The sequence below is a fragment of the Pteropus medius genome, unplaced genomic scaffold (genome assembly GCF_902729225.1).
Source record: "Pteropus medius unplaced genomic scaffold, Ma_sr-lr_union100, whole genome shotgun sequence".
Taxonomy (NCBI): domain Eukaryota; kingdom Metazoa; phylum Chordata; class Mammalia; order Chiroptera; family Pteropodidae; genus Pteropus; species Pteropus medius.
The window spans coordinates 26661781-26688613 of NW_024349519.1; the positions used below are offsets into that span (position 1 = coordinate 26661781).

The 26833-nt window shown below is 38.2% G+C and overlaps 2 long non-coding RNA genes and 1 pseudogene across 2 annotated transcripts in view; 2 read left to right on the top strand and 1 right to left on the bottom strand.

Annotated features, from left to right (window-relative positions):
- The first annotated feature begins 68 nt into the window (after nucleotides 1-68).
- On the top strand, nucleotides 69-7355 carry LOC120618432 (uncharacterized). The gene is made up of 3 exons (XR_005657254.1): nucleotides 69-225; nucleotides 6928-7042; nucleotides 7205-7355. It is a non-coding gene; the product is annotated as an uncharacterized LOC120618432 (long non-coding RNA).
- An 8124-nt stretch (nucleotides 7356-15479) lies between these two features.
- On the top strand, nucleotides 15480-15598 carry LOC120618826 (uncharacterized; annotated as a pseudogene).
- An 8834-nt stretch (nucleotides 15599-24432) lies between these two features.
- LOC120618433 (uncharacterized) overlaps nucleotides 24433-26833 on the bottom strand; it is a 28884-nt gene continuing 26483 nt past the window's right edge. The window contains exons 3-4 of the long non-coding RNA XR_005657255.1: nucleotides 25672-25786; nucleotides 24433-24776 (exon numbers count right to left, since the gene is read on the bottom strand). This is a non-coding gene — a long non-coding RNA (uncharacterized LOC120618433). The remainder of the gene's footprint in view (nucleotides 24777-25671; nucleotides 25787-26833) is intronic.

The following is a 26833-nucleotide window of genomic DNA, read 5'->3' on the forward strand; positions in this document are numbered from 1 at the left end:
GTGGAGGCTGAGGGAGGGCGAGCGGCCCGGCCGGCCGAGAGGTGCGGAAGTTCGCCGCTGCTGTTCATTGGCAGGCAGCACCGCTTTCATCATTTCTCGAAAAGTCAATTTCATTTTCACTTCCCCACGTCGCGGCAGCTGGAGCAATGAGCGGCTGCTCGTGAGTCTGTGGTTCGCACACCGGGGCGCTCACCCTCGCCGCGCGAACACTCGACGAGGGTGGGGGTAAGGCGTCCGGAGGTAACCGGGAGCATGCTTAGGTTCAGGTTAGAAGCTAGTGGCTGTAGGAGAGGAAAGGTGGTACCTTATTCTCCATCCTAAAGGTTACCTGAAGATTGGGAAGGAGGAAGGAGGAGGGCTTGCGGGGAAGCAAAGGGGATCTTGTCATTTAGTTGGTGGGGCAGGTGTAACATGTTCAGAACTGCTGTTTTCAGAGTGAATGAAAATTCACTTAGTAACACTACTCACCTCTACTCAAGGAAATAAAAAGAACAATTAACTGACAAGACAGCATTACATAGATATTAATTCAAGAACTGGGTCAAGTGACTGGCGTCCTAAATCTTATTCGAACCCTTATCAGTAGTTGAGGGTGTGACCATTTAAGGGGCTGCTGCCATCTCTGACACCACCTGGCACTCGGTTCTCCACCTAGGCGATAAGGAAGGCCTCCCCTAGTAATGTAACAGCAGCGCACTCCAAGGCTGAGTTATTGCCTGTGCAGCAGAAGTTATCTTATTGCAGGATGAGATGGGCGAGGATGTGACTTAATTTTACTTAAGATGTCTTGGTCGTGGCTGGTCCAGAAGAGAGGCTTTATTACTGTAGTACTTCCAGCCAGGTTCATATTTGGCCTCCTTAACTTACTTGCTGAGCATCCTTGGTCAAGTTGCTTAACCTAAGGGTCAGTTTCCAATGCTGTAAAATGGAGATGAATGAAAGAATGCAAGAATACAGGTACAACACCTGTCACCTTAAGTTATGTTAGCTCGAACTAATACAATTCACTTGGGACCTACTGGGTTTTGGTCCCTTACATTAAAATCATAGATTCTCATGTAATTATACCTACTTCTTCCCATTACTTTCGGTTTCATCAGGCTTCTTCCAAACTTTTCTATCCAGAGAAAGTCCCTTCCTGGAGACCATAGCTATTTCTATGTAAACATCACTCCAATACCCCTCTTTGTCACAGAAGTATTGAATTCTATGGACTGGAAAAGTAACCAAATATGCAGATGCAGTGAGGAGACGTAAGAGTTTAGGATTCTGTTTTGTGGTAGTCTCAGAAATAGATCTCACATGCCAGTTTCTTATCCCCTCTCATATCAACCTATCTGACACAGCCACTCACTATCTTATTTCATATAGCAATGACCATTTCCGGCAAATATACAAACTCTGTAGGATAGTTGTCACTCTACCTACTATGGACCCAAGTTAAAAACATAACAATTCTTGATGTCTTCTTTCCCCCAACATACATAAGTCTTCACTAACGTCATCAATAGGTTCTGAGACTTTAAGCGAAACTATGTATAAAGAAAACAATTTTACTATAGCTATTAATATGAACAAGAATTAAGTTCCTATAAACATTTCATCAACGTTATAATGAAACAACGCTGAACCAAACGACGTTATTCAAGGACCTGCTGTACATTCAGTTGATAGTATCTTAGTGACTGGTGGGTGCTACTCCTAAATACCTCTGGATCTGACCCTTTTCCTCCCCATTGCATGGCCTTCATTCGGTTATTGCAGTAGCCTTTAACTGTGCTTCCCGTTTCCGAACTCGGACCCCTCTAGGCTAGCAAGCCGCACCAAGTTAAATAGAAAATTAACTTCAGGCAAGGCTCAGTTCCAGTCCTAACTCCGCCCCTCAATAAAGTCCATATTATTTGACAAGACATATAAAGTCTGTTATAATCTGGCACCAAAATACTTTTCCAGCTGCATCGCCTGCTACTGTGCCCCTCAAGCCCTACACCCCTCCCTTGTCAAACCAGTTGCCATTCCTTTTTATAAAAAACAGAGCCATCCTTTTGTTCATTGTTTTAGCCTTAGAATGGCAACCAGCACATAGGTACTCGAATACTTGTGAATTAATAATTACTAGCCCTTGGTTCTCATAACATATTTCAGACTTTATTTTTTAATATAGTCAACATTTATTGTACATAATGCAGAAAATACGGAAAAGTTGAAAGAAGAAAATCCACCGCCTGAAATCTCAACAGTCAGGAATAGACTTGTTAATATTCTTATATTTCTTTCTAGTAGTTTTTCTAGGGGGCCATATCCAGTCCTCATCTCCTTAGTCTTTCTGTATCATTTAGTAATGTCCATCATGCTGCCCATTTTCCATGACGCCTGTGTGACATCCCTCTGTCCTGTACTATTTCTCAGCTGGCTCCTCTTCTGCTACCAGCCCCCTAGATTACGGTGTTTCCAGACAGTCTATCCTCAACTCTCCTATTTTCTCATTCTATGGTCCTTCCCTTTGAATGCTCTCGCTCATGCCCAAAGCTTCAGATACCACCATTTGGTGATAATTCCAAAATCTGTAATTTCTGAGATCTGGATGCATTACCTCCTAGATGTTCCTCGGGTGCAATAAATTAAACATATCTAAAACTAAACTCATACATCTTCCCTACAGCCTTGTATTTGTCACTTCATTAACCAGCCAGGAAACTAGAGGTATCATCAACTCCAGTCTTCCCTGAGCCCCAGGAACACCCTGAGGCATGGGTATTGTTTCCGATTTTCCAGGCCCCTAAATTCGTAAAGCATAGAATGAATTTCACTCTGTTCTTAGGCCCTTGATGACATGTCACTGCAGACTAAAAATGTAAATATGACCCCCAAATCCACATGGTATTGATGTACATGAAATATTCAAGAAATATTTCTTAGTCCTTTGATGAGATGCATGTAGTTATAAATCTGTGAAAAAAATTGATCAAAATAGCAAAATATAACCATTTTGAAAGTCTCTGGAAAAAGTAATCTTTGCCGTACCAAGGAAATCTGACCAAACACCTTGGTCTAACACAAAAACCATTGTTTGAGCAGCCTTGTATATGAAAGTAATGTGATCTCCTGAGTAAGGCATGTTTATTTTTCAGCTGTGGAATGGAACATCCTAAAAGAAGATCTGCCTGGATGCATTTGGACTAATTTCTCTTCAAGGGAGTTGAGTAAGGACAGTGATTACCTGGACAATGTAGTGATTGATCTCTCCATGAATGGATCTCAACTAAGAAAGAAATTTAAAGATACATTCAAGGTTAACCCCTTTCGAATGCGTTTTTAATTTATTTTTCTAATAAATGAGAATAGCTTCAGTCAGTCAAGTAACAAACATCTCAGTACCTGGGAATTTTTCTCAGCTCTGGGAATACAGCAGTGAACAAAACAAATAACAATCTCTGTCTTCCCAAAAGCTTTCTTACAGTCTAGTAAATTGGCATGTTAATTGCCATTGTATCACCTCAGTAATGGCACCCACATCACCTCCATCTTTAACCACAGCCTCTAGAATTGTACGTTAAAGTTAAGAATGTAGAATAGTCTTTGCAATGCAGAACTATAATCTCTGGCTTTGTCTTGGCCAACTGCTCTGGCAAATGTAAAACACTCATTTTCCATGATTTCATAACCCCCTGAATTATAGCACCATGGATGACATACAGACTAAAGTGTTATTTATAGCTACAATTAAATCAGTGGCCCCTCATCAGTCTGTCAGTCAATACCTGAATTTTCTCCACAGTATCACTGGTACTACTTCTGTCCTGTCCACTGAGTCTCTCCTCCATGGTGCTATAATTCAGGGGGTTATGAAATCATGGAAAATGAGTGTTTTACATTTGCCAGAGCAGTTGGCCAAGACAAAGCCAGAGATTATAGTTCTTCATTGCAAAGACTATTCTTGTGAAGTCCACGTTGAATAAACATACAGCCAAGTAAGATTTTAGTTGGGACACTAGAACTAAGACATTGAAAAAGCCTTCAGGGGTCAAATATGTGATGACAGAAAGAAATGTAACTATGGGTGGTGAACACCCAATGTAATGTATACATATGCCTTACTGTTGAATTGTACACCTAAAACTTACTGAATTTCGTTAATCAATGTCACCATAATAAAAATAAAAATTAAAAAAATAAATAAATAAAATAATATAGTTACTTAGTCTACTTTTTTAGTGATGTCTCGTTCATGCAGCCATTGGTATTTCAATTGTTCCCATTTTCCTGATCTGAACTTTTAGAAAACAAAGTCAGTATATTCAAAATGTTCACAATTAAATAGTACTATCTCAATAAAAGGCACAATGATTAATATAAAAAAAAGAAAAAGCCTTTAAAATTCAAAGATTATGGGCATCGAGTTGGAGAACTTGACGAGTACCTCATGTGATGATTTCTTTCATTTTACTAGAAACTCTGAAATGAGGTTCATTTTTTGCAGTTATTCTCTGAAAATTACAAATTTAAATTGAGTAATATATTGCCCAATCTTTAGTAATAAATATTAATTTTGTCTTGTTCTTCTGATGAAGGAAAAAATATTCTTTAGAATGTTTTTTGCTATAATTTCACTATTCCATCTCAAATGGCTTTAAAATATTCATTATTTCTCTAAAGTGATAAACCATAAAATAATGCTTTTACTTTTAAAGTCAGAAAAATTGTCTATAGCTTTGCCTTGAAGTTCTTTAGAATTACTATAATAGTTCAAGTATTAAAAATATTATAAACAAGAAATAAATCTCAAATTTCTAACATGAATTCAGCAAACCACGATTCATTGGATCTGAATACTTGAAGAATTTTTTGTTATATCTTTCACTACTTCCCTGTAAGCTCCTCACTCACAACGTATGAAGTTTGATGATGTTCAGTACGTTCTTTTTCCCCCAACTTCCTAGCATTTCGAACGATACACTTTTATTCTATTTGAAAATGTTTGGAAATGTGCCAAACAAAAAGACAGAAGAGTGCCATAAAACAAAAACTTGAGAGAGTATTTTTAAATTCTCTTGCTTCCTTGAAAAACTTTATTTCCACTAAACTCAAAATGTGAATGACAAGATATAGTCTTGGCACTGCCTCCTTAGTCTTTAATGCAACTTCTAGACATTTCACACCTTCATTTATTAAGTGCTGCAATGCTCCCAACACTGAGAGCTGCTGTGAAGGCGGTCAGAACAAGACAAACCCCTGCTCTCATGGAGTTTACCTTCTAATGGAGGTGATGGCAAAGACAAACAAACAAGCAAACCAATAAAATAGCTGCAGATTTGTATTTGTGTTCTGAAGGAAATAAACAAGAGCCTTGATAGACAATACGGAGGGATCTAGCTGGTCACGGTTCCTCTGAGAAACTGACGTTTAAGGCAAGACTTGTAGAACAAGAGGTTATTGTATTAGTTTCCTACGGCTGCCCCAACAAAATACACAGACTAGGTGGCTTAAATAACAAAAATTTACTAACTGACAGGTATAGACATGGAAGTTCAAAATCAAGGTGTCCACAGGTTTGGTTCCTACTGAGGGCTAGGAGGAAAGGATCTGCTCCATGCCTTCTAGCTTCTGGTGGTTTGCCAGCCATCTTGAACATGCTTTGGTTTGTTAGAAGCATCACCTCAATCTCTGCCTTCATCTTCACATAATGTTCTCCCTGGCTGTGAGTCTGTGTCCAAATTTCCCCGTTTAATAAGGACACTAGTCATATTGGATTAGGGGCCCACCCTCCTCCATTATGATCTCATCTTAACTAATTACATCTGCAAAGACCTATTTCTATGTAAGATCACATTCTGAGGTGCTGAGGGGTTAAGACTTCAATATATGAATGGGGGAGGGGTACACAATTCAATCCATAACAGGTCCTAATTGTGCAATTAAAGCCCCTAGGCAGAAGAAAGAGGCCTAAGAAGCAAAAGGGTCTGGCATATTCTAGGAACCGAAGGAGAGTGAGTGTGACTTCAGTGTTGTGAATAAGGACGAGAAGGACATGGACAGAGGCCAAGTGGGCAGAGGTCAGATCAAGGATGTTGAATTTTATTCTAAGATCAATGGGAAGATTTTTGAAGGGTTCTGTGATTTTAAAAGGTCACATTATAAATTTCCCAGTTGTCTCTTCAACATCAATGAAATGCATAAATTCTTTAATTTATGGGTTTCTTAAAGGAATTTGCAACTTTCTTCATTGCCCTCTTAGATCCTTATATGATGAATTTGCTGAGGAAACACTGCATTTATGATATTCTGAAACAGTTTAGTCTATTTCTCGTTTTTGAGTTACTAAGTTAAAATACTTATTTTCCTTTAATTTTCTCTCTGATATTCATCTCCACAAATGAAGCAGTTTTTCTTCATTCTTTTTATTCTTACCCCAGAACAAAATTCCCTTAAAAAAAAATGATCATTGTGGATTCCAGGCACACATGTTTCCTCAGACTGTTGCGAGTGAACAGTGATGATTTTTAGAGATTGTGTCACCACAAAATCAATATTCATTCCAAAATTTAATGGTTTCAAGTGTATTGCACTTTTTTGATTTCTAAAAATTTTCAGGTTTTTTCCCATCAGAAACTCTTATGTAATAGTTTTCAAAAAACTGAATTTTTTTTAGCAGAACAATGAGCATAAATAAAACTTTGTGATTCACCTTGAATGTTTTGTAATTTGAAAGCAAATATTGGTTTAAACAACCCATCACATATTCTTTCTACCCCAAGCTGTAGATCCTGGGTTTTGGCACCACTCCTCTCTTGACAATATAAAAAGTTCTGCTTTTTTCTGTTTTACATATTGAGGTTCTAATTAAGATTTCATTTATGGAAAAGTTTCTGTTACTTAAAAAAAAATCAAAACCACAAAAAGTGGCTGTTAGTTGTCCTTCATTTTCAGATAATTGAAGATAAGAAAGAAAACACAACCAACCATGAGTGAAAAACTGCAAGGCTGAAGGAGAGAAAGAAATGGGACACCAAGCAACAGGAAGCTGTGAGTGTCGATATAGTTGGTAAGTTCACGTTAAGTAGCCAGGAAGAGAAGAGCCAGCTACGTTAGAGGTACCAATATTAGAGGCACATTATCATGTGAGTTCCTCAAATTGTCTCCATTTTTCTTTGTTTTGTTTTGTTTTGTTTTTGCTTATCTTGATGAGAACTTTCTATCTTTTCAGTGATGCAGAACCAAGAGACTCACAATGTACGCAGCTGATGGAATGCTTTTCAAAACTTTTGGACAAACCTTTTTCATTCATTGAGAAATCAGAGGAACACTGTCCCTAACCCTGTCATCTTTCACAATGCTTATAAACATTTTACCAAAGATGCATGTTTCCTTTTGTTGGTATTTTTGCTTATGACAAACTTAAGATAAGTATGACATTAAGAAATACTTACACTGCATTGGGAGTAAAAGAAAAATACAGTTTTATATGTACAGTATGACCACCCCAAAGATGTTCTATGAATAAGACCAAAGAGAACTACATCAAAACATTAATAGTGGTTGTCTTCGAGTAATGGAACAATGAATGATTTATTTTCCTATTGAAAAATTAACATTTTAATACAGATTTTACTTTTATTAATATAAAAATTTAAATAATACTTCATAGGTGATTTCAGGAAATTATTTCTTGATATGCTTATAATTTTTATATAAATTACTTGTAAGTTTTAGCTAGCTTCTTTTCCATAGTACTTCAAAAAAGAAAGCACTGATTAATACATCTTATACCTCACACTGCATTCTTTTACGAATTTTTAAATCTATGGCTCTTTAAGTTATATAGAAGATAATTTTTGTCCTACAAATGCTATATAGTTTCTCCTAGTCTTTTATTTTATCAAAATATTCATTTTTAGAATGCATTTGTGTTTTTATCTTAGCAGTTCAAATATTGACTCTTCAAAGGAACATATAAGAACAAATTAAATGTGTCAAGATCAATAGCTATTAATAACTGATACGTCCCATGATCATTACTAATATTTAAACAATCTTTGCTTTGATTCACATCATGTTTTAAATATGCTATTTGAAGAAGATTAAGAATTAAGAAAACTCTATAATGACGAAATAATCTTTTCTAATTGTAAATTTTCATTTTACTTATATGCAAATTTCAGTTACTATATTTTTAGCAATCAAATTTAAATTCTTAGATATCAAAGAATGAGAATTCTAAGGAAAATAATAAACTTTTATGTCAAATTTGTTCTTTCTGCCTTTCTTCTTTCTGGCACTTTCATATTTAGTCATTGTATTTCCTATTTTGTTTGCTCAATTTCCACACACAACCAGATTAGCGGAAGAAGAGCGAAAACATCTCATTTGAGGGCAGTAAAGAAAAGGATCTCTCTCTCTCTCTCTCTCTCTCTCTCACACACACACACACACACACACACACATGTCGATGTTCATTTGGAATCCAGAACATTTTTTCCCACAGAATTAATAAGAAACTATAATAGTATAAGTATATCGTTTACCTTCATTTTGTGGTAAAGTAAAAGTTTGTGAGCTGGTCTAGGAATACACCATTTTATAACATTATACACATGGGAAATTTTCATTCTGAAATCTAAACAGCTGTTTTCAAGAGAAACTATGAGAGCACACTGGGTTGTGTGGGTCTGGAATGCCTGCCCTCTGCAGGGCTGTGCTCAGCAATTTGGAGGAGACACAGAAGAAAGAGGCCTAGTTCTTGATTTCAAGACATTTGAAGTCTACATTGGGAGAAGGATCCACAATGAAAAGATGATTATTTCAAGACAGAAATGGTATGTGGCCCCACATCCAGGTAACATTTTAATACATTTATTTATCTGTTCATTCAGCATCTGTTTCTTGACTTTATAGTAATTATCTCTTTTATATTTTAAATGATATTTTCTTGACTTTATAGTAATTATCTCTTTTATATTTTAAATGATATTTTCTAATGTAAATAATATAGTAGGATATTAGAGCACTACAGATACAAGTATTTGTAGTGACAAAATCGGAAAGAACTTAAATGTCTTTCAGAACTGAATGGTTGAATAAACTGTGGTTGATCCATTCTATGAGTTGTTATGTACCAGCAGAAAAGAACAAATTAAGACTATCTGCTGATCTGGAGAGGGGATTAGGACATATTATAACAAATGAAAGGCAAGATAAAAAGAAATTTTCATAGTGTGATCTTTTTGCAAAGACAACAGTGACCCCCCCCCAAAAAAAATGTTTGAATTTAAAAAGATAAAGGTATATACAGAAAGCGGTTAATATTGGTCCCTTGAGGACAGGTGGGTTACTAATTTATTTATTTATTTTTGTATTGAAGAAAAATGATAATTTTGAAACAAAATGAAAATTTAGAAATATAGAACATATTAAAGAAAATTAAAATCACTGTGATATCTGATTTCTATTTTGTTAAGTAGTATTTATGTGCACCCATGTGAATTGCTCTGGATAATTAATTATAAATAGATTATTCTTGACTGTCCACTGTGTTTATGTCACTTTAGGAGCCTTCTGGCAAGAGTGCTTTAACCCAAAGCCACCTGATGGATCCATGACGGAAACATTTTTAAGCAGGCAGGCATTTCAGTTCCTTATGGGGGCTGCCTACTTTCCCTGTGGGAAAGGCCCATTTAGCCCTTTATGTGTATCTCCGCTATCCAAATGGTAAGGAAGAGTTTCCTAAAATGTAAAATTATGAGAATAAAGGACTGTTGCTCTCATGCCGGCATGAGCCCAGCTCTCATTAAGAGTTCTCTGCTTTATACTGATGAATTCTCCTGCATCATCCTAAAGAACCAACAAGGCTTCTTTCCAGGACGGCTGGATGTACTCAAAGGAAGGAAGCTGGGTGGAGTCCAGCCCACTGAAGGCACTTTAACAAAGTGCTGTGTACATTTCTGCTCAACATTTCTTGTAAGTTCATGACACTAGTTCAGTGGTCTCAGGAAAGGTGGGTACCTTAGTCCAGTTTTCTCTGTACTTCTTGTGAAGAATTATTCACTAGGAAATAGATGTTCATTACGTCAGCATGACACTTTCATCAGTCAAGCACAAAAGTAAACAATTCAGATAGTAAATAATGAAGCACAGTAAGGACTACCCAAGGAAAGGCTCAGCAGGCTTCCCACAGGGAGTGGGATGTGAGCTCTGCTTTAACGAATAGGTTAAAAATAAATAGAGCAATTTAAAATAGATTTGTAAGTGTACACACACACACACACACACAGCCAGCTTTAAAAAGCCTTGACAGAAGCTCTCAGACTATAAAATGTCCTGTCATCCCACAGAGAACACCCATCTAACAAACTCTAGTTCTATAGTCCAAGCCAGTTCTGTGTTTAGGCCAAAGGGATTTTGTTGAATTACACATTATATATATTGGTAGAGTTAGAAAAATAGTTTTTTCAGTTAAAAATTGGGGATGGGGGTTGGGGGTAAGCTCATACATCCAACATGTGGAAGAAATATGTGCATTTAATAAGATCTCTAAGGCCGCTCTTCAGCCTCTAAAACTATAGATTGCAAACTATTTCCTTGTGATACTTTAGCTGATTCTTTAGGAATGAAAGAGAAAAGTTATAGAATCACCAGATCAGTGCCTGCAGATGTGAATTCCTTGGACCATCTAAGGATTCTCTATGGACCGGCCAATGTGATGATGGTGGTGGACCTATTCATGGTCACATGCAGGACGTACAGAAGAGTAGCCTCGAGTTATCTGTTAATTAGCATTCCACTCACAAGTTACTTTAATTACACGGCTATAGATGATGCAAAACATCTGGTGAAAACTAAAGAAAATATCTCATGTCCAGATGTTTAGCTTGTGGTCATGTAGGCAGAACACCTGTGCACTAAATTTGTATTTTATCCAGATGTTTGGTGGTGTGTGCCTATAACCCTTTTGCTATACAGCTTATTTCTTCCTGTTAGTATAAAGCCCAAATTAGATTAAAACTTAGTTTATCTCCAAGTTTAGGCTTTAACTAAACAAAAATAAAAGGATTATAAGAATCCATATATGGCGAGTTATGTTTTCTGCTGTAAAAATATGAGAGGCTCTGTTTTTAGAATGGCAGAGTAAAGACATACCCACCCAACCACCTTCTCTCAAAATTCACCAAGAAACATTAAGGAGAACAGTTAACAGAAGTGCATTTCTGTCATTAGGAAACTAAGAGGTACCTGTACCTACAATGTATGGAGAAAAAAAAAAATTGGAAAGAGGAATGAGAAAGCCTGAGCAGAGAGAAGGGAGGTCAAACTTTAGCGTCTATAAAGGGAATTGGATGGATATCTATGAGAAGCAAGCAGATTTGCCACACAGAACCCAGAAAAGGCACAGGGATAGTAAAAACTGGCAGAAAGCAGCAGAATTAAATTAAAAGTCTATTTAATTTAGTAAAGCAGTTGGTTTCCTCCAGTTCTCCACCCCCATCTAACTTGTTCCCTGGCAATTTGTTGACTTTTCCTCCAGATACTGAGTTCCTTCCAAAACAAGATTGAGGGAGTCTGTATGCTGAATAGTCCCTTTTTACTGCTCAAATCCAGAACACCAATATCCAGAGACAACTGTCAGAGAGGAGATAAGAGGATGCTACCCCAGAGAAAATACTTGCAGTGATATCTGGAAGGCCTCAGTGAAAACACCAACTGGTCCCCTAATTTGGCTCAGTGAAGATCACCGGTGTATAAGCCCAACACATGTATACAGAGCTTCTGGTCAAGTCAGCTTTTTGGTGCTTTACTCTTAAGAGTTAACACCCAAGGGTTAAGAGATACTCTAACATAACCATGATGAAAGCAAACAGAATAAAGAACTCTAGGGAAACAAAGGTGATGCAGAAAAAAAAAAAAACATTTTAATGTCATTAAAGATTGAGAAAAGATACTAACTGCATGTGTGAAATAAAAACAATATATAAAAAGGAACAATTAGAGAACATAAAAGGCTCCTGAAAATTAAAAACATGACTAAGTTTTTATAGAATAATTAGAAGATAAAGTCAAGTAAATCTCACATAAAGTATAATAAAGAAATGAACAATAGAAAAAAATAAGAAAAATGGATGCTCAATCTAAGTGATTCAATATCTAGTAGAAATTCTAGAAAATGAGAATTGAAATAACAGTGGACAGGAAGTTAGTAAAGACATAAGAAAATTTTGAGGAATATAGTTTTCCAAATTTAAAAAGCACTCCAATGTCTAGCACAACCTGTAAATAAAGATATGATGTGAAGATCTCTATCAGGACTAGCATCGCAATTAACTTACAAGACAGTTCAGCCGTGAAAGAGGAACAAGGACTGGACTTGACCTCCTGCAGTAAAAAACTAGAGAAGTGGACAAAACATGAAACAACTGTTCTCAGGCATTGAGCAACTTGCAGCACAAACTGTGATCCTCGAGGAAAGAGAAACAAATGACATGAGCCCTACGACCACCTGCGTTTTCTGTTGGAGGCAGTTTCCATACTTAGGTTGCAGTAATAGGGGAACCCAAACAGAAACAAGAAAGGGAGTGAAGAAAGGAAGATCAGAGATCAGAGAGGCTGAGGCAGCTGAGAGTTGTAGGCAAAGTTCTCAAAAAGAGGTAGTTATACAGAAAAAGAGTTTCAAAAGTTTGTGTGGTCCTCTTTAGTGTTTGCTGAGCCCTGGACCAGGCATATGGAAACTAGTACTCCAAAATGCTGGAAGAGAATGACTGGGGCCTACTAAGCTAAATATTCCCAGAGCTCACATAGACTTTGGAATTGATCAAGTTCCCATTAGCCAAAGTGAAGAGGCCCTCCTGATCATCCAACACACTGGTAGAGCTGAACAATCCTTAGAGTGAAAGCTATTTTCTATAAGTCTTAGTAAAGCTTAGAGACAGGTTTTAAAAGAATCAAGCTGATATGCAGTAAAACTGCTTACTTAAACAAAGCCCAAAACTCATTAAAGACAAAAAAAAAAATTTCAAGACATTCAACAACATAAAATACACAATGTCTAAAATCCAATAAAAAATTACTAACATGCCAAGAAGAAAATATGACCCATAATCAAGAAGAAAAAAAAACGATCAAGAGGAAAGGACACAAAAAAAAGCCACAGATGATGGGATCAGTAGAGAAGGATGTTTTGGAAAAGATATTATAAATGTGAAAACCTATTTAGAGGAAGATATGAACCTAATGAGGAAATAAATGGAAGACGTCGAAAAGAACCAAATGAAATTTCTAAGATAAAAAATACACCAGCTGGAAGGAGTTTCACTGGATGAAACCAGACTCAGATCTTGGTTTCTAAATACACTCTCCAATAAAAGAAACCAGGGCTCCTTGAAGAACTGATGGATTCCAGACCTGGAATAGAGAATATACAGAACAATCCTGGTGCCAGAAAGTAAGGAAGTCCTCTAAAAGCAAAATGAAGGAGGTATGGCAAAGGGATACAGGAGCCAACTGAAAGACCTATGCTGAAACAATTTGAACAAAAAAAAAATAAAAAGTATTGGATTATAACTCAAAGTATAAATGAGTCTATACTGATATGAATCGATGACAAGAGAGAAGAGAGTGAGAGGGAGAAGAGAGAGAAATAACCCATATAGAATTTTATGTATGTATTATACATAAATAACTCCCACCTCTTAAGTATGGGATGCACATGATGTCTTCCTCCAAAGAGGAGAGCATGGAAATGGGAGGGCAAGTAACTACAAAGGAGAAACCTGACATATACTACCTCAGACAGGTGATCAAAGTTAACATCATCAGTGATAAATCATGTTAACAGCATGTACCCTTATTACAATGTGATGAGAATGACACTTTACCTCTGTGGACTTCCTCCCAAAAACCCATAGCTTCAATGTAGTAGACAGAATAATGGCTCCCAAAATGTCCACATTCTAAACCCAAGAACCTGTGAATATATTACTTTATAACAAAATGAACTTTGCAGATAGAATTAAGGATACAGATTTTGAGATGGGGAGATTATCCTAGCTTATCTGGGTGGATCCAACCTAATCACAAGAGTCCTTAAAAGTGGAGACCCTTTACTGGCTCTGTAGAGAGAAGGAGAGAGAGGAAGAAAGAGAGGGAGAGGGAGAAGGAGAGAGGAAAGGGAGAGAGGGAGAGAGAGAGAGAGAGAGAGAGAGAGAGAGAGAGAGAGAGAGAGAGGAAGGAGGGAGGAAAGAGAGGGAGAGAGAGGAGATGATGAAAAAGGTCAGAGAGAGTTGCTGGGTTTGTAGATTGAAGGAAGAGGCCACCAGCCAAGGAACAGTAAATGGCCTCTAGAAGCTGGAAAAGGCAAGGAAACAGAATCTCTCCAGTGCTTCCAGACACCTTGCTGACACCTTGATTCTGGCCCAATGAGACTCATGCCAGACTTCTGGCCTACAGAGTTGTAAGTAATAAATTTGTGTTGTTTAAGCCATTAAATTTATTAAATTTAATGCCATTAATTAAATTTAAGCCATTAAAATTTGTTACTGTATAAATAAAAAACTAAAACATTCAGTCTAACCATGAGAAAAACATCAGACAAACCTAAACAAAGGGGCATTCCACAAAACACCTCCTCAAAGCTGTTAAGGTCATCAAAAACACAGAAAGTCCGAGAAACTGTCATAGTCTGGAGGAGCCTAAGGAGACATGATAACTGCATGTGATGTGATATCCTACATGCGAAAAAGGACATTAGGTAGAAACTAAGGAAATCTGAATAGAGTATGGGCTTTAGTTAGTAGAAATGCATTGATGTCAATTCATCAGTTGCAATGAATGTACTATGGTAATGTAAACTGTTAGCAGAAGAAACTAGGTGAGGTATATACGGGAGTTCTCTGTACTGTCTTTGCAATTTGTCTGTAAATCTAAGATTCTTCTAAAATAAAAGTTTAGTTTTAGAAATTCATTTAACAGAATTAGCAGCAGATTATATGAAAAAGGCCAGGGAATACAAAGTTATTGCAATACAATCTATCCGAAATGAAGCACAAAGATAAAAAGAGACTGAAAGAAAAAATAAAGAGAGACAGCAACCTTTGGGACATGCAAAGCAATCTGAAAAAAAATATGTATATATTTATCCGAAGTCCCAGAAAGAGAGGAGAGGGGAGGCCAGAAAAAAAATGTTTGAAGAAATAATGACCAAAGATTTTCGAAGTTTAATGAAACCCACAGATTTGTAAGAAGCTCCACAAACCTTAAGCAGGAAAATCAAACAATAAAAACACGCTAAGACATATCATAACCAAATTTCTGAAAATACATGATAAAAGAAAAATCTTAAAAGCAGCCCGAGAAGAAAAAGATATTATATATATAGGAACAAAAATAAAGATGACAGCAGAGTTCTCTTCAGAATTTTGCAAGCCCAGAAGGAAGTGGGATAATACTAGTTAAAAATCAGGTGAATTAATTCAGTTTTAAAAGTCCTGTACAGAGTCTATGGCCATACTACCCTGAACAAGCCCAATCCTGTCTGATCTCCGAAGCTAAGCAGGGTCGGGCCTGGTTAGTACTTGGATGGGAGACCACCTAGGAAGTCCAGGTGCTGTAGGCATAAAAAATAAAAAATAAGGGATTGTAAACTGACAAGGTCTTTGCAATCTGTGAGGTCAACCAAGGGTTGCCTCGCCTAAAAATAAATAAATAAATAGATAGATAGATAGATAGATAGATAGATAGATAGATAGATAGATAGATAGATATCCTAGACAGGACATAAAATATAGAACTCAGTTAACGAGATAAGATTTGCATACTGAAACAATTAGAAAATAAACCTAGGGCAATGTATTAACTTCCATGTTATACAAGGCAAGTTGTGCTACCAATTCCCTCAAGTAACCTTTCAACAAGGACAGAGTCCACTGTTTAGTGAGTTGAATGGTGTCCCCCTGAAGGTATCCCATATCCTAACATCCAGAACCTGTGAATGTGATCTTACTGGGTCTTTGCAGACATAATTAAGTTAAGGGTCTGGAAGTGAGATCATTCTGGATTATCCTGGTGGGCCCTGAATGCAAAGACAAGTGTCCTTGTAAGAGACAGAAAAGGAGACACACCCACAAAGGAGAAGGCGATGTGAAGAGGAGAATGCAGTGATGGTGCTGTAAGCCAAGGAACGTTAGGGCCACCAGAAACTGGAAGAGACAAGGAGGGATTCTCCCCTAGAGCCTTCAAATTCCAAGAACTATGTTCATATTTACGCTTGTGCTATATATACAATATTAATAAATACTAACTAATCACTCTCACCATTCTAAGTACACTGGATGAAAGAGGCATAAAATCTTTAACATTATAACTGTCTACATTATCTCATTTAACACCTGGATTCTGGAATGGTTAAATTTTTATCATACCTCATCTCAATCTCATCATCCTATATGGTTCTGCGTGGGGTCCTTTGTGATTTATCCCCTTTTCTGTATTAATAATTTGTTTCTGACATCTTTATTTCTATTCAATGCCAGGAGAGATTGAGCAACTGAGGGAAAAATAGAATGGCACATAAAGACTGGTGTTTTGTTTGTTAATTCTGGAAAATGATCAAGTAAGTTCTCTCTTTACCTAAGGATAATTTTTTCAAACTTTTTTGATATATTAGTACTTTTAATAGGGACAATTAAATAGATTAAAACTAAATGTTTTTCAGACCAACAAGTCCAGTGATCTTTATAAACCTTAAACAGTAGAAAAATTAACTATATCATGTGGCTCGATGAAAATATATACACACAAACATATCCTATCACAGGGGTCATTAACAAAACTTAAGCATACATCCACTCAATTTTAATGATATTATCTGACCTATTTTTAGTAGAATGACCCATTTTTCTGAGAGTGGTGAGAGATTTGGACAAACCAATATTCTCAGCCTTTTGATCACCAAAGAAGGAAGGAAAGCATATGCAACTAACATTTACTGAGTACATACTATGTACCTGGGACTCCGCTGGATGCTTACGCACCCCATCATCCTGATAGGTCATTCTCTTTGAGGTTGGAGATTTAATTCCCATTTTAGAACTGTACCATTTCTGCCTGGTCTGCTAGAGCAGGCTCCTTGCTGGAATTTGCTTCTACTTTTGTTTCCTGGCAGTCCATTCTGGACTCAGATGCAACAGGGTATTATTAAAATATATCATGTAACTTTCCTGCCTAAAGCCCTTTAGGCATCCCCCATAGATATTAGAATAAAATTCCCTCTCCCTTCAACGGCCTACGAAACCCCTGTTTATGGTCTGGCCGGGCCTACCTAACTCTCTCATTTCACCTGGGACCACTGTCATCCCCATTCACTCACTATGCTTTAGCCCAGGGGTCAGCAAACTACACCCACCAGGCAAAATCTAGCCAATTGCCTGTTTTTGTACAGTCCCTGAGCTAAGAATGGTTTTTACATTTTTAAACAGTTGGGAAAGAATCAAAAGAAGAGCAATATTGTGTGACACGTGAAAATGATGCGCAATTCAAATATCAGTGTCCATAAATAAAACTTTACTGGAATACAGCCACACTCATTCCTGTATTTATTATCCAGGGCGGCTTTTGTGCTACAATAGCCAAGTAGTTGCAACTAAGACCGGATGGCCTACAAAAGCTTGCAATATTTACTAGTTGGCTCTTTGCAAGAAAAGTTTGCTGAAGGCTGCTTTAGTCGCACCAGTCTCCTTTCTGTTTCTAAAACTCACTCAGTTCATTCTCTCCTCAGGGCTTTCTATTTCCTGTTTCCTCTTCCTGGAATGTTCTTTTTCAGCTTATTGCATGGCAAATTTGTTCTTATAAGATCTCACTTAACATGGACAAAAACAACAAAAGATCATATGCTATCAGACTGGCTCTCTTACCTGTAAAAGGATCAGTCTTCAATCCCTGGATAGAGAGATTGGATTTAAGATTCTTTCCTATCTGGCAGCAGCAAGGAAATGAGAAGCTTTCTGAAGGCCAGGATCAGCTCTGAATTACATTGACCTGGTAGTTCCTTCAGCAGTCGGGTGTGAATGGATATTACTTACGTGTTGCATCCAGGAGACTAAGGAGCTGGAGGAAGACGGTTCTGTCTATTCCTGAGGTGTGGAAACTGTGTATTCCATCTCCCAGACTCAGAGACTCTCTTTATGCTCATTTCAGCCACATCTCCATCACATGTTAGCCAACAAAGCAGTATGACCAGCCCAAAATTCTCAGTGTAATTTGTGGACATGGAAGATGAGGTTTTCTTTCGTTATTACACACTGGTCCACAGAAGAAGTCAGTAGCCTTCTGGATAAAGGTAACTAAATTTAGTATGTGGTATACTCAAAGTGCACAGACCTTAGCTCTGAAGACCTCTGTTCTCCACATTCGCTGCAGAACCACACAAGTCATTTGCCCACTTGGAGCCACCTTCCTCTTCTGTAAATGCCAACTTGCCTAATCCTCTTAGAGATCCTTAAGGATCAAACAAAACATTTGTAAAACTGCTTTGTAAATTATGTCTTCAAGAATTGTAAAAGTATTTTACTCGCCCTCTCTTAATACCATGAAACAAAAAGGCCAAATTCTACTTAATAAATACCACTGTGACAACTCCACAATTTTGCATGTATTTTAAGACTATAGTTAAATCAGAATGTCCTTAAATGTATTATTTTGTTCTTAAAATACATAAAGAAAGATGTGTAAGCTTTTAAAAGATGTTGACTTAAAATGCAAATACCTTCTGTGAGATGCAGGGGGCAGTCTGTCTGAGGCAGAGATGAAAAAGGGAGAATCTGCAAAAGAAAGCTGCAGAGATAATAGATTCAGGCCAAGCAGGGAGAGAAGGGCGTCAATACTTTCTCCCACATTATGTGACACTTTTAATTTAGAAACAATAAATTTTTCAAAGCAATCTATACAGTGAGTTCACAGGAGGAATTGTTTTAGTGTCACTGACTGTCCCAAGTACCACCTGGGAGCACTCTGACAGGCAACTGAGTGAACTTTTAAATTGGGATTTAGAGGAAAATGTAGTAAATCTGTAGAGAATGAGGACAATGCTGGGCTAAGGCTGCTTATAACATAAACCAATATCTCCGTTAAGACCTGTGTGAGGGCTTTGGCCCTGGAGACGTGAGCCCAAGTCAATGCTCTGGCATGTCTTTGCTGTATGAAGTGGCTCTGTGGAAGCTAGTTTTCTCATTTGTAAAATTGGGAATATATGTTCTATCTCGAAGTTGCTGTAAGAAGTAGAGACAATGGATGCAAAGCAATGTGCACTGTGCCCTGCTCAAAGAGAGCTGTTGTTACCACTCTAATATGCCAGGTCAGTTACCAGAGATGTACACTTTGTTAAAATAACAGCTGAGATACCAGTGTTAAAGTACAGTTGATATTAGAAGCTGACAAATCCTCTCTGGGGTATGCTATGGAGATGATTCTATCTGGAGATGATTCATGATATAAGAATGCTACAAGAATAGACAGAACCATCTGCATCCGCAGGTGCCAAGGTAGCAGTGAGAATCTTCCCTTGGCCGAAGAGTGCAAGTGAGTCTAGGGTCTGACTCAGAAATTCTTGCACGGTCAGAACCACAGGAATTGTTCAGAAGAAAACCCAGGGCCTAGGAAAAGGATCTAATGGTAGTCAAGAAGGAAAGACAAACTCAGCTAGAACAGCTGACTTGAACACTGGGTTGGAAAGGTAAGAGTAGGAAGCAGAAAGTAGGCCACAAGCCAGGAGAGGCTTGAGCTGGTGGTATACATAGACGGCTGGTGTGGGATAATCTCGAGCTAGGATATGGCGGGGGCTCTTTCTTCCACTACTACTGCAGAACTAGCTGATTGTGCAAGGTCAGTAACCCTCATCGGCCATCCCTACCCATTCACACCCGCCCATACCTTCCTGGATGGATCTTTGCCCAGCTGCTCTGCTCTTTTTCTCACCTGAAAAGACCAAGAGAACAAAGAAGGGAGCAGAGGTTGGGCCAGGTGAGAGGCTATTCACCCTGGCCAGCAGCTATAGGTGAACAAGGAATCTCCAGGCCCCTAGCAATCTGGAATGTTCTATTGGCACAGATGGAAGGGGCAATGTCATGTGGCAAGGGACAACTTTTTGCCTACTTACAAACCCAATTCTCTCAGCGGAGATGTCTATAGCAATTCACCAAGAATCTTCAAGGTTTGAGGCTTGGAGATGGTGAGGGACCAACACGGGTTCTGATGAGAGACAGACCCCATTCCAGTTTGTGCTTGTTCCCCTCCACCTCACATCGACCTTCCCTTCCTGACCACCGGCTCCAGCTTGCAGAGAGGATTACCATGCAATAGTTCAATATTACCAGCCAATGTATAAAAGATGGCAGTTTAGGATTATCAATAATGTATGAAACAGTGCCTGGGTGAATGATGAATACTGAATATTTTTAATTTTTCATATATAGTTGTACTTTGTGAACTTCCAAGAAGAAAATATAGTATGTAGCACTTCTCAAACTTTATTGTACTCTGGAAAACGTTATGGGCTGAATTATATCCCCCTCCAAACTCATATGTTGAAGTTCTAACCCCCAGTACCTCAGAATGTGACTGTGTTTGGAGATTGGGCCTTTAAAGAGGTAATTAAGTTAAAGTGGAGTCATCAGAATGGACTCCAATCCAATGAATGATGTCTTTATAAGAAGAGGAATTAGGACACGGACAGAGATACCAAACACGTGCACACACAGAGAGATGACCATTTGAACACACGGCAAGAAGGTGGCCATCTGCAAGCCAAGGGGAGAGGCCTCAGAAGAAACCAACTCTGCAAACACCCACGATCTCAACTTCTAGCCTCTAGAAACGTGAGAAAATAAATTTCTGTTGATTAAGCCACTAATCTTTGGTATTTCCTTGTGGCAACTCTAGCAAACTAATGGAGAAAACCTATTAATATCTTACGATTGCTTTGGGATATGCAGGAATCATGTTAATAATCATTTCAATACTATTTTGTTAAAATTCACTCTGGACATGTATTCATTTTTATTTCTTAGTTATCTAGTATCACTGATTTATAAGCACTAACTTTTCTACCATTGTGTGAGTTATTTGTGCTTGATTCACACAAATCTTTAAAAGGCAAGTCTCTATCATTATAAATAGACAAACACTTACTGTGCATTCTCAGGCTATATTCCTAAAGCCTAGCCAGGGGCTTTGAGACTGTGGTGGCTTTGTAGTATGTCAGTGCAGTAAGGCTGAAACTATGTGTCTCAGAAAATCTAAGCAGCATCTGGAAGGCAGAAAAGAAACGGCAGCCATGTTGGTAGTCAGAAGGTTAGTGTAGGGTCAGGCATTGTCGCAGCTCGCCACAATGCCATGTGTCTGCTGGCTCACCTCATTGATGTAGGGCAACAGCTCTGCCTACAGTTCCTCTAACTCCTTCCTTATCTTCCCTGAATCCTTATTATGTTTGTGAGTAACTCCATGGCAAAGTGCCCCGGCTCTTCTGCAGGTCACCGTCATCAGAGTCGGAGGTATGAGAGACTGATGTGGAACTTGGGTTCCAGTTCATCCACATGGACTCCATCTCATCTGCGCAGGTTCCAATTTGTGTTGCTCTCTTTGCATCTCTGCTCCACATCCATCTTCCCCCTCATGAAGCCAGCCCATCCTGCTGACTACAGACCTAAGTCTTGACACAGAGACAACTGGTTGCGCAGGCAGCTTAACCAGTTCCCATAATCATGTTTGCTCTAATCCCTACTATAAATTCACTTGACATGGTTTTGCTTCTCTGATCAAACTTTAACTGACACAGATTTTGGAACCAGAGTGGGTGCTGCTGGAACAAAAACCTAACACATGTGTACTGTCTTTTGAGACTGGACTTGAAGTCTATCCATGAGGACTTAAATAAACATGAGGAAAATATTATTGGAATCTGGGGGGAAAAAAGAGACATTTTTTATGTAGTGGGAAATTTAGCAACATTGACACATATAATAAGTTGGAAAATAGAAAATATAGTAATGAACTGTGTGATCTAGCTAAGGAGACTTCCTGGCGCAGTGTTGAAAGTGCTACCTGGCCTCTTCCAGCTCCTATGATAAAATGAGAGTGTGTGCAGATAAGCTAAAGAACATACAGGACCTGCAGAGTTTGAAAATAAAATACAATGGTTTCTCATTCTCAGATGGCAAACAAATCTAAAATTAAGAAATGGCTCCTGGATCTGGTTCCAGTAATGATGGAGTTTGCAGATTCCATTCTCTCTCCCACGAATGTGTTCAGAACACATAAAGAAACTAATGAGGACTCCGAAAAGAAATAATAGCAGGTTGGTTGGGGAGGGAAATAGAAACTTCGAGAAAGATGGGTAAGATGGCAGATGAGTGCTCTGGGCTTTTTTTCCTTCCAAATCTCTTGGCAGAGACTCAGGACAACCTAAAACTCATTATTGTTTAACTTGCAGAAAGATCCAAGAGAAACCCCCTCTTTATGATCAAAGAAATAGGGATGGGAGTCTCAGCAGGACAGAGAGAGTAGTGAGGGAAATCTTTTGTTTTTAATCCCTCCTGACCTGACCTAATGCCATAAAACATTGAGACTTGGGGGTCTTCGGGAGGGATGAGTATATTTTGCATATGGGAGGGGTGTGAGTCATTGTAGCCAGAGGGTAGACTGTGGCAGACTGCATCACCCAAAGATGGCCATAACAGTATCTCCCACCCCACATGCTCTTTTGACATTGTGATTATACTTTCCTCGTTGACTAGGGCACCCCATACTTCAGATACTGATAGTAGGACTTGCTCCCAGATCTACCCTCAGTAACCTCACCCATCAGATGTGGGACCAGGAAAATAGAAAGAAGGGCCTGTCATGAGGTGAGAATAATAGGCTAGATAGATCAGAAGCTTAGCAACCCCTCGTGAGAGTGGGAAAGAGTAATGAGTGTAATTATTACAATTGAAATGTCACATTATGGAAATCTAAAGAAGTGTTTTAGAAAAACACAGAATAAATAATAAATGGAAGAGAGAAAATAAGAAAAAGAGAAAGGAGGAAATTAAAGGGAAGTAGGCAAAAAAAAAAAGGAAAAAAAAAGATACAGGGTCAGAGAAATAGGGAGGGGAAAAAAGATCATGAGGTGAGAAATAGAAAATGAAGAGAAAAAAGACCAAGTACAGTCCCTAATACTTGAGAAATATGTCAAAAGTACTTGCTGAAGGCATGCAAACATAAGTGGAGTTCTAAGACAGCCAGTGTTGTTCAAAAAACTGTACTGGAACTTTATGTAATCTATACTTTATTTAAAAAGTAAATAAGAAGAGAAAAAGTACTAACTAGACTACTATATACTGATCATACTTCTCTACTATTAGAATAGTAATATTCAAGTAAATTATTATCTATTAATACCACAAAGTTATGAGATTTGGGGATGGGATCTAATGTTGAGTGTATTACAGGAAAAGACTATAAGGATGACTCTGATTTCTATGGTACATACAAGAAGGTTGAGAGAACATATTGAATGATGGAACTTGGCTTCTTGACCATCTGTTAGGATGTTAATCATTAAGGAACAAAGTATGCTATACCATTAAATAAATCACACTGGAAGAAGACAATAGTCATGATAGATGCAGAGATAAACAATAAAAAAATAAGAAATACAGTAGAAACCAAAAGTCTATTAAATGTGTCCTCACTTTATAGAAAGACATCAAAGAAGCATGTTCTTTTCTATTTGTAGTCTTTGTACAATAGTCATCACTGTAAATTGGACCACAAAAGGAAGCTGGGATCTGCATCTCTATTTTTGAATGAGAAGAAATTATTCTACCAATCAGAAATCAATCCCAAGAGAGAACACAACTTAATCTAGTTTTGCTTCTGGTAGCACCATGGCTTGAGAGGGCTTGCAATAGCATATTTCAGCCAGTGTATTTGGGCATGAAGGTTACATACAGGAGGGCCTAAATATTGAGTCCCTCTTCCTTTGGGATGGCCATATGTAGCTGCATGCATTTATCTCAGTACGCAATATAGAAATATCATTTTCTATCATTATTTTCTATATATGCCCAGTGAGATGGGGACGGTTAGGAGACTGGGTTGTGGTTGGAACTGATTCTTTATTGACGAGGCCTTCATCTAGGTGACAAAAGTCTATGCATAGTCTACCCTGATTCCAACCTAGTTAAAGAGAAGGAAAATTCATTTCAAACCACCTTACTATTCACTTGGGGATCTCCCCCAACCCAGACTCTTCTCGCAAATTTACATAAGGAAAAGCAGAGTAGGCAGGGGAAAGGGAATGGGGTAAAGGGCCATTTGTCCCTGATCAGCTAAGTGACCTTGGGCAAATTACAAAGATCCTCTAATGAAATCCATTCACTGTATGGATGAGGAAACCCAGACTGAGGTAAATAGCTTGAAATATCAAAAGTATGGCAAGTAGTAACACCAAGACAAGAACATCTATTCTTTCCAGGCTCAGTATGGGACTTCTATCGCCCTTGAACAAAACTACTGCTACAAGTAAGGTATTCATTTAAACAAAAGAAAAAAGCACCGTGTTCACCAACACTAAGGGAGATTAGCAGAGCTGTGGTCCAGCGAGACTGGCTGTCCACCAGAAAGGATGGTCAAAATGGGCAAAGAGCCTTGGCATGCTCACCACATTTAAAGATCAGGGTTCTGCTTTGCTGGCCCAGAAACCTCAGAATTGGTTTCATCATAGGAGGTCAGATTCACACCAGCTATCCCCCAGAGACCTGAAATATAAGCAAGAAGGTCAGTTTATTACTTTATAAGGGGGACTAGGGCTTTTCCAAAGACTATATACTCCATCCTCAGCTGCCCCTCTCAGTTAACCAGGTCCCTTAGAGGCTGCATGACTGGCATGAAATCAGAGCACTGGGACCCCCAGGCCCTAGACATCTGACAAAGCTTCCTGCCCCACAATAGGAGATTCTAGTGACTGCCACTTACATCCCTCTCCCACCCGCTCTGCTGAATTCCTGCTTCTTGCTTGAGAGGGTGGTAGTCAGCCAATCCCCTCCCATGAACAGTCATTCTTTCTTAGATAAAGTGAACACGATTGATTCCTATTTCTCCAGATCAATAACAGTTATGTTCAACCCTAGCTTAATTAATACAGATACCTTGATATAACACATTGATTAGTTTAGAGCATCTCTACTTCCTTAGTCAATAATTCACTGACTATTCTTTAATCAGACGTCACTCATTTTTTCCTACATCCTTGTTTGGTCCCAGAGGTTAACTTTATCTCTAAGTTACGAGTGTCTTTTGTGACCCCATGTACTGACTACAGTATCTGCTAACAACAATGCCTAGTGATTAGTTTGGATGCCAGCCAAACAATTTTCATGGACCATATTTTGAGAATTCATGATGTTTAGTACATGTTATAGTTGCTCATTTGATATTTTCATCCTATGACACATGGGCTGACTTTGCTGCACTGAACCACACTTTAGCATGAATTACCCCCTTTTAGTCTATCTTCCATTTATTTTTCTTCTTTTTTAATCTTTTGGCTACTTTTGCTCCCTATATTTACACCATGACACTCACACATAAGTATCAGCTATACTGACAAACTGCCTCAAATCCTTCGCAAAGTAGCAAAGATTAAATCCTTACTTTTGGTGCCAAAGTCCACTGCCAGGTTTCAGCGATGAGACATCTTGGAGCCTCAGTGTCCTCATCTGCAAAATGGTGACAGTCACTTCTGTCACTTGTTTTCTTCACAATATTGCTGTGACATTCAAAAAAGATAGTGTAGGTAAGAATACTGTAGACTTGGCAAGCTACTGAAATGTAGGAAAAATATGCAGAGAATTTGCAACAAAAATAATTAGGCATTCACATTCATGTATTTAAATTTGGCTTTTGTTCCTTTCTTGCATCTAATTAAATCAAGAGAAATAATAGGTATGAAATTCTTAGGGACCAGGATTGTGTTTTTGCTAGGCAAGAGAAATATGTCCTCAAGTGCCTTGGGGATATAGTTAATTTGTTTTTTCTATGCTTTAGGATTAAAGCCCTATCTGTAATTCTTATGGCTTTTTATCCTTCCAACCATTTTGATGCTAATGTAGGAAAGTTCAGCAGGGATGAATATTCTAAAAGTATATATTACTTTATTTAATGAGTATCTTCATTAATAGTTATGGTTTGTTATGTGACCAGCCTCTTCAGAAGCAAGAGTAGATGGACTGCAAGCAAACTCTTGTGCTTGCATAGAGAAAAAAATTTGCAGACCTAAATAAGTAAATTTAATTAGAGATTTCACTTGGAATGACTGTGGGATGCAGGCAAATTTTACCCTGCCTTACAGCAGGAGGCCTTTGTCCTGCTGTGGAACATTTCAAAGGCTCTTGTTCCTGGGAGCCATTTTCCTCTACTGCATAGATTCTTTTGCGGTTGCTGTAAGGTGCAGAGATTTCATTTTAAATAAAGAATGTTCTCCAGCTCCTGTAATAACTGCAGCTGTTTGACCACTCGGTGCAAAAGGTTGAATGTTGTGCATTGTCCTTGGAGCTGCTTCAGACCAAAGCAAATATTTTCCGCTTCCAAGAATCAGTGAAGGGCCACCTATCAGTGGAATTTAAAATATTTCTCCAATTAAGCTTCAGACCTACTGAGTCAGTTTTGAATGTAAGAAGAAAGGGACAGCAAGTTAGCAATGCTGCTCTTTAAAAAAAAAAAAGCTGTTCCTAGATGACAAAGCTCTCTGTTTAGAGCAGCCTTCAGCCCTCCTTCTGAATAGGGAAACACCTGCAGGTAGGGGGAGTGCGAAGCC